The sequence below is a fragment of the Ailuropoda melanoleuca genome, chromosome 15 (assembly GCF_002007445.2).
Source record: "Ailuropoda melanoleuca isolate Jingjing chromosome 15, ASM200744v2, whole genome shotgun sequence".
Classification (NCBI taxonomy): Eukaryota; Metazoa; Chordata; class Mammalia; order Carnivora; family Ursidae; genus Ailuropoda; species Ailuropoda melanoleuca.
In genome coordinates, this window is record NC_048232.1 from 44,911,727 (window position 1) to 44,925,912 (window position 14,186).

General features: G+C 38.0%; 1 protein-coding gene across 16 annotated transcripts in view; it reads right to left on the reverse strand.

Annotated features, from left to right (window-relative positions):
* Positions 1 to 14,186, reverse strand: part of LOC105238883 — a 196,047-nt gene that overhangs the window by 118,723 nt on the left and 63,138 nt on the right. For 9 of the 16 annotated variants that reach the window (XR_004621022.1, XR_004621023.1, XR_004621019.1 and 6 more), the window contains exon 4: positions 8,102 to 8,190. The exons of the other annotated variants lie outside the window; for them this stretch is intronic. The gene's annotated coding sequence lies outside the window, so the exon portion shown is untranslated. The remainder of the gene's footprint in view (positions 1 to 8,101; positions 8,191 to 14,186) is intronic. 16 annotated transcript variants of the gene reach the window in all.

A 14,186-nucleotide genomic window follows, 5' to 3' on the forward strand; every position in this document is an offset into this window, starting at 1 on the left:
CCACTTCGCCTTTATGAATCCCTTGAAACCGGAAATCGCATATTTCTCATTTTTAATCTCTAGTGCCAATAACAGTGTTAAAAATCAATATTAAGTATTTTCTGGATAGATATGGATGAATGGGACAGATGGAATGGATGGATAGGCTAATGGAGTTGGATAAGCAAATGGATAAAACTGATAGATGAGATAAATAAACGAATGGGTGGAATAAACGAATAGCTGATTAGTTCAAAAGTTTAGGGGTTAGATAAGTCAAGGCACATGAACAGTGCAATGTAAGCGTCAGTTCATTTAACACACATTTACAACTCACCTCCAGATGCCAAATATGTGATGGATGGTCACGCTCACAGTAAAGTAAGGGACAGAGACAGACAAAAGTAATAATGTGATAATATAATACAATAAGGACAAGAACAGAGGTAAATAATAAGTCCCTAGAAGAGAAAGGGCTTTACAAAAAGCATAGTAACTGATCTGGATCTGATGAAGGTGATCTTTACCAGTACGACCTGAAACACTGCGTGAGGAAAGCGCACATGCTCTGTATTACCTCACTGGGAAGAGCTAATAGACTAGATAGACAAAAGTGGTAGAGAAAAAGGAATTCCAGGAAGATGAAAACAGGATGTGCCAAGGTACAGAGATATAAAACTTCATGGTATGGCCAAGAAACTGCAAGTAATGTAGTATGACCTGAAATTATAGCAAAATAATACATTGAGTCATTTATTTGGATGCTATCAATTCATTTACCTCTTATGGCATAATACAATATATTTCCAACTTATGCCTCACACAGCCTGACTTATTATCTTATATTCCTCAATCCTGTATTTTGAAAGGAATATCCTCTTGTGACCCATGCCATTGAAAAGAATAAAAATAAGCTGACTTCTTTATGTATGAACTACAACTCTACGGTCAAGGGCAAAAAGCTTTAATAAAAAGCTTGGAACCGTTGAGATATTTAATGCAGCGAATGACCAGAACATAATCTCAACAACTGATTGAGTTCAAGAAATACCATTTGTTTCTACTCTAAACTGAGAGCTGTTTTTCTAATAAGCAGGAAGTTGAGTGCCCAGTCTAAAAGGGAACATAAACTTAGGAACAGAAAGAGGGTGGTCAAAAAGGGACATGACACCATGCAGAAAAGCTGGAGTTAAAAATGAAACTGGCTGAGGTATTATATGGTCAGTCTATTATTTGAGAGACTGGTATACTCTGCCTGCTTGGATAAACCACACAAATCCCAGTGGGTCAGCAAATGGATAACTTTCACCACAGTTGATGCTGATGGGAAAATAGAAAAAGAATATTGATTAAATGATACACCAAATAACCATAGAATGGTGGGACTATGAGTAGCAGAGGAAGGTTTTCAGTAAACACCCATGTCAGAAACTGATTACTCATCAAACTTCATAGATCCTTATGAAACTATCATAGTAACAACAACAACAACAAAAAGGTGCCTAAAAGGAACTGCAGCAGGCATCCTTCTGTAGTTGAAGAATTATTCAGCCTGAATCTGTTCAGTAGCAAAAAGGAACAAATGTAGCCATAACAATGGAAAACCATAAAGACATGTCATAACCAGTGTCTTCATATCCTTCCAAATCTTAGTAATCCAAATTACTGCTTACTGGCGGAAGCAGTAATTAAGGCCAGAGCTACATAGTATGCTAGAACTATGTATGATTCCTTTATTAATGTGAGTGCTAGTATTCTCAATCATATCTTTATAACATCCCAAATCAAAATTGTCCCTTTGATTAGTAATGGTAGGTACCTGACACACCAGGAATCAACAGACAATTAGTAGTCAAGATTCTAGTGCTCAGGACACTAGATAGCTATACTTGGTGAGTAGCATAATATATAAAAGTTTCCTAAAATGGGAATTTAGGGCATGTGCTAAAAGAAAACTAAAGTTTGGAACAGTGAGAAAGGGCTCTGAATCCATCTGCTCAGGTTTAGCAGTGTCATATATCTGTTGGTTCAGAATAATAATTTAGGAATACTTTCTCTATCAAAAAAGTAGAATTAATCTTTCCGCTGATATACATACTTAAAATAACTTGAATTGATGTACTTGGAAAAAGGCATGAAAGATTAGTATAATGCATTCTGGCACCTTTCAAGAGATCTCTTGAAGGAGCATTCAGTCAGCAACTTCAGGTCAGAGCAAGGTAACATGAAGCTGAAAGGAAAGATCTTTGGAGCCTAGTTAGTTTCTTAATGATCTATTGCTGCATAACAAACTAAATGGCTCAAGATGACAACCATTTTATTTGCTCATAATTCTGTGGGTCAGAAATTTGAGGTGGGTTCAGTCGGGTGGTTCTTCTGCTGATCTCACAGATTCTGCTGATGGTCACTCATTGCATTATGAGGCCATTAGGGATGCATGATCAAAGCTGGCCTGACTCAAAAGTCTGGTGGTTGGTGATGCTTTGACTGGGCCACTGTCTCCATGTAGTTTCTTATTCTTGAGGAGACTGGCTGGGACTTTTTTATATGGATGGCAGTGTCCTAAGAGGACAAGAGCAGAAGCTCTTGAAGTCTACATTCACAAGCCACAATGTTACTTCAACTGCATTCTATTGGTAAAGCATGTCACGAGGCCAGCCAGATTCAAGGTTGTGAGGAAAGGATTTTATTTCTTGATGAGGGAAGTAGTAAGGTCACTTTTGTAAAGAAACACTTGTACACAGATGGGAGGAATCATTGCAGATGTCTTTATAAACAATTACTACAGCTAGAAAAATGCATTTCTCCTTTAGGAGCTGAGACAGAAGTTGAAAAGGCCACATGAGGCCTCCACACAAGAGGACACCAACTATATTTATAGTGGGACCTTAGAAGCAGACTGGACCACTGAGTATCTAAATAGTAAAAGAGTTGGGGGAAACATTAAGACAAACTCAAGCTCTTTTTATTTACCAAAATACTGGCAATCTTGAAATAGTCTAGGACTTCCATATTTGACAATCAGATCATTTCCCAAATATTTACTTTGTTTATCTGAAATGTTTTTCTGCCAGATCTTCAGACTGCTGACCTATTCACATTATTTGAGAAAAGGTTCAAATTTGCCTCCCCAGGAAACCACCCTAATTAAAGTTAACCTCCCTGATTTCATCTTCAAATTTTCTCATAGCGATATCACTGTCTGAAATTACTTTAATATTTGTGTACTTATTTATGATGTTTCCCACACTAGAATGTGAGCTCCATGAGATTTGAGGTTCTTTTCATTTGTTTAGCATAGTAATATCAGCAACTGATGAGTAGTGCTTGAAAAAGGAGCAAGACGAGGACAAGATTTTGATAATTATTTCTCCACTAAAATCCCAAGTTTGGCCCAAGACTTAATCTCTGCTATAAAGCTCAAAGTAGATAACACCAGATGGTTATCATCTCTGGTCTCAGAGTTTACTAAATTTTCCTTTATGAGTATGCCTGCTTGAAACTTCCCATTTATGTTACAGATTCTAGTCTTTGGAATGCATCTAATTAATCTCAATTTCCTTTATTCATATACATAAGAAAATACTCACCTTGCTTATTTTGTAAATTAAATGAGGTGCCATTTGTAAAGTGCATAATACAGTACCTGATATAGAATAAGTACTCAATAAATGGTAGTTACTATTATTATTATCCATAGTTCACTTGTGAATAATGGCCTGCACATATCTCCAGCCCAATCAATATTCTATTCATTTTTTTGTCTTAAGTTACCAATTCCAGTCTTCTATTTCTGAAGGATTCTCTAACTCCTCAGAAGGTACTAGAAAAAGTCTGATCATCGATTTTACAATTTTATGATGTCCAAAAAGAAATACAACACCAGAGTCAGAATAACACAAAGTATCGGCTAAGGTGTTCTTTTATGTGTGGCCACTGATGTTCTTCCCTGCCTAGCTAGCAGTATTTCCAGTTTTCTTCATCTTCTGGTATTTATTATTTTTTTAAAGATTTTATTTATTTGAGAGAGAGAGAGAGAGAGAGCATGAGCAGGGTGAGGGGCAGAAGAAAAGGGAGAAGCAGATTCCCCACTGAGCCCATTCCCCGCAATGCAGGGCTTGATCCTAGGACCCTGGAAACATGACCTGAGCCAAAGGCAGACGGTTAACTGCCTAAGCCATCCAAACACCCCACATCTTCTGGTATCTTAGCCATCTCTCTCCCGCTTCTCCACAAAGCCCAGGGCCTCCTTCACCGAGGTTTATGTTGCGCATCCAGGTAGTGATCTCCCTGCTTTCTCTATTCCTTACAATGCCATATTACAGCACTGAGTTACTGCTGCTAGTAATGACTTTTTAAAGACCATCCATGCCCTGGACATTTTATTACCTTACTGTTATTAATGTTATTGTAATGATTTCCAGTCACATTTTGTAGTCACAGCATGAAATCCTTTTCATTAAGGTACAATTGCATTAATGTAACAGCTGAACCATTCTGTATATGAAAAGCCTGCTGTGTTTATCCTAGGAGGGTGTTTTCCTTAGAAATAAGAATATTGGTTTGCTCAAATCACAGGCTCCTTCTCATCCTCCTGTTAAAATACTTGCTGTTTATTCTTCTTGATATGTTAGGTACTATCCCACTGGTGAGGACAGCATGTGATTATATTCTTGTCACCTTCCTCACCATTGATTGGTTCCTTCAAAACCCCTACAGCATTATCTTGAACTCATTGGGCCATTTCACCGCTTGCACATCTAATAAGAAAAATTTTTCTTTACATTTCTCAACTGTTCTCGAACAGTCCCTTTTCTTCTTTATTCGTCCTTCCATAAGGGAGCAATTAATGAATTGGGTTCAGTTATGGCACTTAGCTGACATAAACAGCTAGTGGTAGGTCTAATGACATAAACCCAGTCTTCTTGATTCTCCACATGGAGCTCAACCTACCACCCTCAGGAAGAGAGATGGGACCTTGTTGGCTATTTCAGAAGAAAGCTCCACCAAACTAAGAAAAATGAGGTCTAGCTGTTACCAAAGTAAACTTTTTTTTTTTCTCTTGGTGACAAATCTGACATAGGGATTTTTAGGTATACGTAATGATTGCACCACAATGATCAATAGGAGATCCCTATCAAGATACCACAGTTTAAATTAAAACACTGAAGAGATTACATGACTTTGGTGCCTTAATGAAAAACATGGTCTGCTTTGAAAACTTGGCATGTTTTATAGACTACAAGACTTATACAAAAGTGGGGCACCTGGGTGGCTCAGTCAGTTAAACACCCGACTCTTAATTTCGACTTAGGTCATCTCAGGGTTGTGAGATCCATCCCCAGGTCACACTCCAGGTGACAAGCCCCAAACCCTAAACCCTGAGGAGCCCCACAGCCAGGCCCTGCCTGAGGGTGGAGCCTGCTTAAGATTCTCTCTCTCCCTCTGCCCCACTCTACCCTCAAAAAAAAAAAAGAGTTATATAGAAGAGTTTTTAAAACTCAGGAGTATATTGGGGTGCAAGGGTGGCCCAGTTGGTTAAATGCCTGCCTGTTATCAAGCCCCACCTCTGGTTCCCTGTTCATCGGGGAGTCTCCTTCTCCCTCTGCCCCTCCCCCTACTCATGCTTTCTCTCTCTCAAATAAATAAATAAATAAATAAATAAATAAATAAAATCTTTTTTTTTTTTTAAGATTTTATTTATTTATTTGACAGAGATAGAGACAGCCAGCGAGAGAGGGAACACAAGCAGGGGGAGTGGGAGAGGAAGAAGCAGGCTCATAGCAGAGGAGCCCGATGTGGGGCTCGATCCCATAACGCCGGGATCACGCCCTGAGCCGAAGGCAGACGCTTAACCGCTGTGCCACCCAGGCGCCCCTAAATAAAATCTTTAAAAAAATAAAATAAAACTCAGTAGTTTGAGAAGCTATGTGACCTGCCTCTCACTGGAATTCTTTTTGGTACAATACAGGAGTAAAGGCTGCATCTAAGTTTCTTTTTAGTTCAGATAAAGAATTATTTTGCCTAATGGCCTTATCTATTGCAAGAAAAACAACATTTTTAATGATAAGTTCTGAAAAAGAAAAAGAAATGAAATTGGCTAGAGACTTATGTAAGGGATACAGAAAGATTTCTAAAACAAGTCCATTTGTTCAGTTGAGCATATTATTGGCTTTGCATAGGCCAGGATGTATCTCAATCTGACTTTGGAGACATAGAGAGCTACTTTGGAGACAGCAGGAGACATAGTGAGCTAAGTGACTCTCCATTTAAGAGTGGAAGGAACTGAGGTTTTCTTCCCTAGAACAGAGGACAGAAAAGTAAGAAGAGTAAGAAAAGTACAGGAGGCTGACATCAAGTTGAGCTGTTTTCTGTTTCTGTGACGTAAGAATCCCTTGCATATTACCACCTTCAGCAAAGTCATCTCTACATATCTCTGCCTCTGTGAATGTTTCCAGTGGCTACTGGGGTGAAAACCAAAATCCACAACTGGGTTAACATGATAGGAAACAGGCAACATGAGCAGAAAGGTGCATGATCTATAAACTAGACTAAGTAAATGGAAGTAGGAGCTCCAAACCAGAAATGATTATGAGATCACAAAATTTCAGGGAATACACATACATCTTGAGGAAAATTTTGAAGAGCTACAATCCACAGGATGATGATGGAAACTCAGTCTCATCCATGTCTTAGGTGGCCCAAGGGAACAAAGATGATATCTGAGTTAACACAAGTTCTGTTTGACAATTTCATTAAAGAAAAAATATTAAGTATGGCTTATAGTCTGGATTATTTTTATTTTTATTTTATTTATTTATTTTTTAAATATTTTATTTATTTATTTGACAGAGACAGAGACAGCCAGTGAGAGAGGGAACACAAGCAGGGGGAGTGGGAGGGGAAGAAGCAGGCTCATAGCGGAAGAGCCTGATGTGGGGCTCGATCCCATAATGCCGGGATCACGCCCTGAGCCGAAGGCAGACGCCCAACCGCTGTGCCACCCAGGCGCCCCTGGATTATTTTTAAATTGAGTTCAAAAATAATAAGATCCACGCACATAAGAAAATGTCAGTATAGCATTAACCCACCTTATTTATCTTTTTATCCTTGAAGTTAAATAGCTCTTGGAAGACATTTAAAGAAAGTATATCCAAGAAAACTTCGCAATCTTAAGCATTTAGGCATATTAATAGATAATTTTATCAGTTACATTGGAAACTTCACCATGCCCTGGCAATCCTTTTATGGCAAGTTTATATCGTGCTTGGCAAGTTTATATTTCCACTCCTTACAATTGTTTCCGAATCTTCGCTGCTCTTTTCAAGCCCTTTTCTTGGTTCCCTACTATTCATCCTCATTTTTTGCAGATGATTTCACTTCCTGATTAATAAACTTGAAGCCATCAGATATTATTTCCCTAAACTTTTGCCGATCCCTGCACATATATCTGTATCCACAAAGACCTAATTTAATCTCGGGGGAACCCTCTCACCTTCCAGACCTTGCTGCCTTTTCTCTTTCTACTACATACAAACTTCTGTTCTCTAATAGCAACATGTTCTTAGACTACAATCAATTTCTCTTATATAAAAATAAATTCCTTTAACTCATATTCCCTTAAATCCACCCATTATCTATTTTCCCTTCCCATGAGGACTTCAGTTAAGTATAGTCTTTATTTTCTCACGGCACACTTATTCTCAATCCAACAAATATTATCTTTAGCAACCACTATGTCTCAGGTATTCTGCTATGTGCAACAATTACAAAATTGTTCTCCCCTCGCTATTCCACCAACACTGTACTGGGAGATTACTATAGACATCCTAATTGCCAAATCCAAGGGGTATGTTTCTTTCTTTTTTTTTCCCTAAGATTTTTAATTTATTTATTCGACAGAGACAGAGACAGCCAGCGAGAGAGGGAACACAAGCAGGGGGAGTGGGAGGGGAAGAAGCAGGCTCCTAGTGGAGGAGCCTGATGTGGGGCTCAATCCCATAACGCCGGGATCACGCCCTGAGCCGAAGGCAGATGCTTAACCGCTGTGCCACCCAGGCGCCCCCCAAGGGGTATGTTTCTTGACCTCTCTGAAACATCTGATAATTTTGTTCATTCTTACCTTTTTGAAATTCTTGTAACCTGTGACAGCTCATTCTCCTCTTTTACTTCTTTGACAGTTTCTTTTTTATATATTCTTAGTGGAAAAAGCTACAGAGAAGGGTAAAGTGAAAATTACTATGGGGGAAAACTGTTCTGCCAAATTTTTGCCTAGCAAAAGTGGTAGGAGCCCAACCTATGTGCAGTCTGTTAGGGACACAAACTTGATTCAGCAGACACATCTATTTTGAGAGCTGGGTCTTCGATGTCTTCACTACATGATTCCCAGCACTTAGAAGAGTTTCCCGCACAGAACGGGCAGTCAATAAATATTTTTTTTATAACAGAACTATTGAGAAATAATTCAAAAAACATAAAATTCACCCTTTTAAAGTATACAATTTCTTTTTACTATAGTCACAGAGTTGTGCAACCATCACCACTATATAATTTTATAGCATTTTTATCATCACAAAACCTTCACCCATTAGCAATCCTCTTTCCTCCCTTCAGCCTCTAGAAGCCACTAATCTCTTTTGTGTCTCTATAGATTTGCCTATTCTGGACATTTATATAAATGGAATCATATAATGTGTAGCCTTTTCTTGCCTTGATTTCTTTCACTTAGCATAGTATTTTCAAGTTTCATCCATATTGTAGCCTATATCAGCACTTCATTCCTTTTATGGTTGAATAATATTCAATTATATGAATATATTACATTTTGTTTATCCATTCAGCAGGTGAGGGATATTTAGGTTGTTTCCACTTTTTGGCTATCATGAAAATGCTGCTGTGAACAATCATTTATAAGATTTTGTGTGAACATATGTTCTCCACTCTCATGGGTATATGTCAAGAGGTGGAATTTCTGGGTCATATGGTAACTCTATTTTTAACATTTTGAAGAACTGCTTAACTGTTTTTGCAAAGTGGTTGAGCCATTCTACAATCCCACCAAAGAATAAGAGTTCTAATTCCTCCATATCCTCACTAATGCTTATTATTGCTTGCCATTTTACGTTAGCCATGCTAGTAGGTGTGGTGTCTAATTTTGTTTTAATTTGCATTTCTCAAACAGCTAATGATGTTGAGCCTCTTCTCAAGTGCTGATTGACCATTTGTCTGGTCAATAAATATTTTATAAGTGAATGTAGACAATCACAGACATCCTTGAGTCAGTCTCCCAAGAATGCCATCCAGAGGTATTCAGATAGTTACTAATAGCAATGAATGATCAGCAGAGATAGAGAGTATGTTCTGGATCAAATAATTGCATACTCAACCACCTTAGTTAATGTAGCTGATGTCTATACTTGGGTTTGTTTCGTTCAATATTGACATTTGATTTTTTAATTATCAATGATGATCAGTGTCTCTCATTCTGATCCCAAATTCTTGTTTTTTTTTAAGATTTTATTTATTTGACAGAGAAAGAGAGAGAGAACAAGCAGGGGGAGCAGCAGGCCCCCTCAGAGCAGGGAGCCCAATGCGGGGCTCGATCTCAAAACCCTGGGATCACGACCTGAGCTGAAGACATTTGCTTATCGACTGAGCCACCCAGGTGCTTCTGATCCCAAATTCTTTCAAACAAATGGAAAGAGAAGGAAAAGTCAAAACATTAGTATTTCAGAAAAATAAATATGGTAGCTTCCAATTACAAATAAAACATGGTTTTGTTTACTAAATGTATATGAGCTTTTTGGATTATTTTTTAAATGATCATCTGAGATATATAATATTCTAATGTTAAAACGGATAATCAATTATCCCAAAAATTATTCCCTATACATATTGCATATTAGCATTTTGGACAGATAAGTCAGGTAGATTAGGACCATGATACCTTCTGAGTCTTGGGTCTCCAAATGATGTAAGCCAGTCATCCTCTCTGACAATGGATTTTTTTTTTTCTGTATAACATCTTGACTTTTCCTTCTTTTTCCATTTGCTTGAAAGAAATTTGAGATCAGAGGCGCCTGTCTATTTCTTCTTTTTGTCTGTTTGTATTTGCCTTATATATTTAGGTGCTTTTATGTTGGATACATAAATATTTATAACTCTTATATCTTCTTGTTGGATTCAATCCTCTATCATTATATAATGCCTTTCTTTGTCTCTTATTACAGTCTTTGTTTTAAAGTTTATCTTGTCTATATAATGTAGCTACTCAGCTTTCTCTTGGTTCCATTTGCATATCTTTTTCCATCCCTTTACTTTCAGTCTGTTTGTGTCCTTACATCTTACGTGTGTCCTTGTAGGCTGGACATAAATGGGAATTATTTTTTGTCCATTCAGCCACTCTACGTCTTTTGATTGGAGAATTTAGTCCACCTACATTTAAGTTATTATCAATAGATATGTGCTTATTGCCATTGTCAATTGTTTATGTAGCTGTTTTTGTAGTTCCTTTCTGTTCCCTTTTTCTCTTGTTCTCTTCCTTTGTAAATTGATGACCTTCCTTAGTGGTATGCTTATATTCCTTTCTCTCTATCTTTTGTGTATTTACTATAGGTTTTTGCTTTGTGGTTACCATGAGGTTACTGTAACAACTTATAACAGTCTATTCTGAGTTGATAACAATTTAAGTTTGAACCTTTTTCTAAAGCTCAACATTTCTACTCTCCACACATACACACGTATTATGTTTTTGATTTCACATCTTTTTATTTTGTGCGTCCCTTAACTAATTATTTTGATCATAGTTATTTTTATTACTTTTGTCTTGTAACCTTTAGACTAGCTTTATAAGTAATTAATCCACTACCTTTACTGTATGTTTACTTTTCCAGTGGGATTTCTTCTTTTGTATGTGTTCTTGTTACTAATTAGCACCTTTTCTTTTCAGCTTAAAGAAGTTCCTTTAATATTTCTTTTAAGACTAATAGAGTGGTGATGAACACCTTTAGCTTTTGTTTACCTGGAAAACTCTTTATTTCTTCTTCAATTCTGAATGATAACTTTTCTGGGTAGAGTTTTTTGGTTGTAAGTTTTCTTTTCTTCTTTTAGCACTTTGAATATATTGTGTCACTCCCCTGTGGTCTGCAAAGTTTGTGTGAAAAATTTGCTGATAGTCTTATGGGGGTACCCTTATACATGGAAAGTTATTTTTCTCTTGTTGCCTTTAACATTTTTTCCTTGTCCTTAACTTTAGACACTTTAATTATATAGATGGTCTTGACTTACAATGGTTTAACTTACAATGGTGTGAAAGCAATACATGTTTTTACTGAATACACAATATGCATTTACAATGTTGTGAGTCTGTACTTCGATTTTGAGTTTTGATCTTTTCCCAGGCTAGTGCTATGCAATATGATACTCTCTCATGATGCTGGGCAGTGACAGTGAACTGTAGCTCTCAGTCAGTCACACAATTGCAAGGATAAAGAACTGATACTCTTACAGCCATTCTGTACCAATGCAACCATTCTGTTTTTCATTTTCAGTACAGTATTAAATAAGTGACAAGAAATAGTCAACATTTTATTATAAAACAGGTTTTGTGTTAGATGATTTTGCCCAACTGTAGACTAATGTAAGTGTTCTGAGCTCACAAGGGAGGCTGGGTTAAACTATGATGTTTGGTAGGTTGGGTGTATTATATACATTTTTGACTTACAATTTTCAATTTACAATAGTGGGTTTATTGGGATGTAACCCTATCATAAATTGAGGAAGATCTGTAATGTGTCTTGGTGTGGGTCTCTTTGAGTTCATCTTTTTTTTTTTTTTTTTAAGGAGAGAGAGAGTGTAAATGCATGAGTGGACAGGGGTATTGGGGAGGAGGGGCAGAGGGAGAGGGAGAATCTTAGGCAGGCTCCATCTTAGACAGAGCCTGACATGGGACTCAGTCTCACGACCCTGATATCATGACTTGAGCCAAAATCAAGAGTTGGATGCTTAACTGACTGAGCCACCCAGTTGCCTCTTAGTTCATCTTATTTAGAACTCTCTGGACTTCCTGGATCTGGATATCTGCTTCCTTTCCCAAGTTAGGGAAGTTTTCAGCCATTATCTCTTTGAATGAGACTCCTGCTCCTTCTCTCTCTCTTTCTGGGAGCCCTATAATGCAACTACTAATCTGTTCAATGTTGTCCCACAAATCCCTTAAACTATCTTCATTTTTTCGTTCTTTTTATTTTTTGCTGCTCTGATTGAGTGAGTTCCACTGCCCTCTTTTCAAGTTGACTGATCCTTTCTTCTGCTTCATTTAGTCTGCTGTTGAACCCCTCTAGTGTATTTTTTTTTCATTCAGTTATTGTATTCTTCAGGTCTGTGACTTCTATTTGGTACCTTCTTATATTTTTCATCTTTCTGCTGAAGTTTTCATTGTGTTCATCCATTCTTCTCCCCACCTCAGCAAGCACCTTTATGACCATTCCTCTGAACTCTTTATCAGGTAAATTGCTATAATCCTTCCAAAGACCTCAGTGGGTAGGCACAATCTTTATGCTTGCCTTCTGTCATGCTCCAGAGTGTCAGTCTTTTTGAAGGGAGCTTTACATGCATTTGGTGCCTGTTTTTTGCAGCTGATGCCCAAGGGATGCCCCTTTGATTGCCTGGTTTTGGTTAACAGAAGGGTTTGTACCCTTGGGTTGCACAGGATTATAGCAATACCTGGACAGTTCTTGGCAGGCTACCACTTCCAAGGCATAGCACAGACAGGAGACTGAGGCACAGTCCCCAGTCTTTCTGTGAAGGATTCCACTTTGCTTGTCCTGGAGCTTTGAACTGAGGTGTAGGCTTCAGGTTTGGCATACATTTAGTGGCCTACACAGCTGCTCTCAAGGAATGTAGGCTGTGGATGCCATCTTGGCACTTTTCCTCTGCCTTCCTCTAGCTTGCCAGTATCTCCCAGAAACAAGTTTATACACTCATCTGAAGCCCCAAGTTTTGTGATTGCCACCCAAAGGATACTTCCAGATCACCTGATTCTGGTGGCCAGTGGGACTTATACTTGTGACCCCTTGGGACTGTATATATTTACATACTTTTAAAAGCTTTTGTTGGAGGGTCTGGCTTTCAGTCAGCCTAAATCTACACGCTGAGTTTCTTTCCTTGGTACACTGACAGTTCTTAGAACATCCTCAACGACTAGGAGCTATTAAACATACAATAGGATACTTGGACGAGCACAGATGTTTGAGAGGTGACTAAGAGCTGGGGCAGGGCTGGAACAAAAAATATCACCTCCTACACAAGGCCACTTCTTCAAGACTAGAAGTGGTTATTTCATCTACTGTATAGAAACCAACATTGAGAGGCAAGCTAAATGAAGAAAAAAAGGAGTATTTTCCAAATGACTATTTTGTTTCCTAGAAAGAAGATATTTATTTTATTTTCAGTATATAAATTGTATATTTTATGGTTTAGTGTTTTGTTTTCATTTTGAGTTATTCTTTGTAATCTCTACACCTAACTTGGTACCTTCCTATATCAACTCAAACTTATATGTGAACTCAAACTCACAGCTCCAAGATCAAAAGCCACGTGCTCTACTGACTAACCCAGCCACTCACTGTACTTCAGTTACTTTTTGGAGGAAAAGGACCATAATATTTTCTATGATTGTATGTTAAAAGTCATAATCCAGGGGTGCCTGGGTGGCTTAGTCGTTAAGCATCTGCCTTCGGCTCAGGGCATGATCCCAGAGTCCTGGGATCGAGCCCCACAACAGGCTCCTCCACTGGGAGCCTGCTTCTTCCTCAACCACTCCCCCTGCTTGTATTCCCTCTCTTGCTGGCTGTCTCTCTCTCTGTCAAATAAATAAATAAAATATTTTTTTAAAAAAAGTCATAATCCAGTCAGAACCACAGCATAGTAAAAAGGCCCAGCTGGAAAAATCTGCACCATTCACTCAGTTAATACCATTCCACTTAATCCCACTTTTGGAATTATGTACACTGGTAAGTAAAGGCCACTTCCAGGGTGATTAACAAGTTGTGTGTCTGATCTTTTCTTGTAATTAGATTTGGTTGTACATTTTTTTAATGATTTTTTATTATGTTAATCACCATACAGTACAACCCCGGCTTCTGATGTAAAGCTCAATGATTCATTAGTTGCGTATAACACCCAGTGCACCATGCAATATGTGCCCTCCT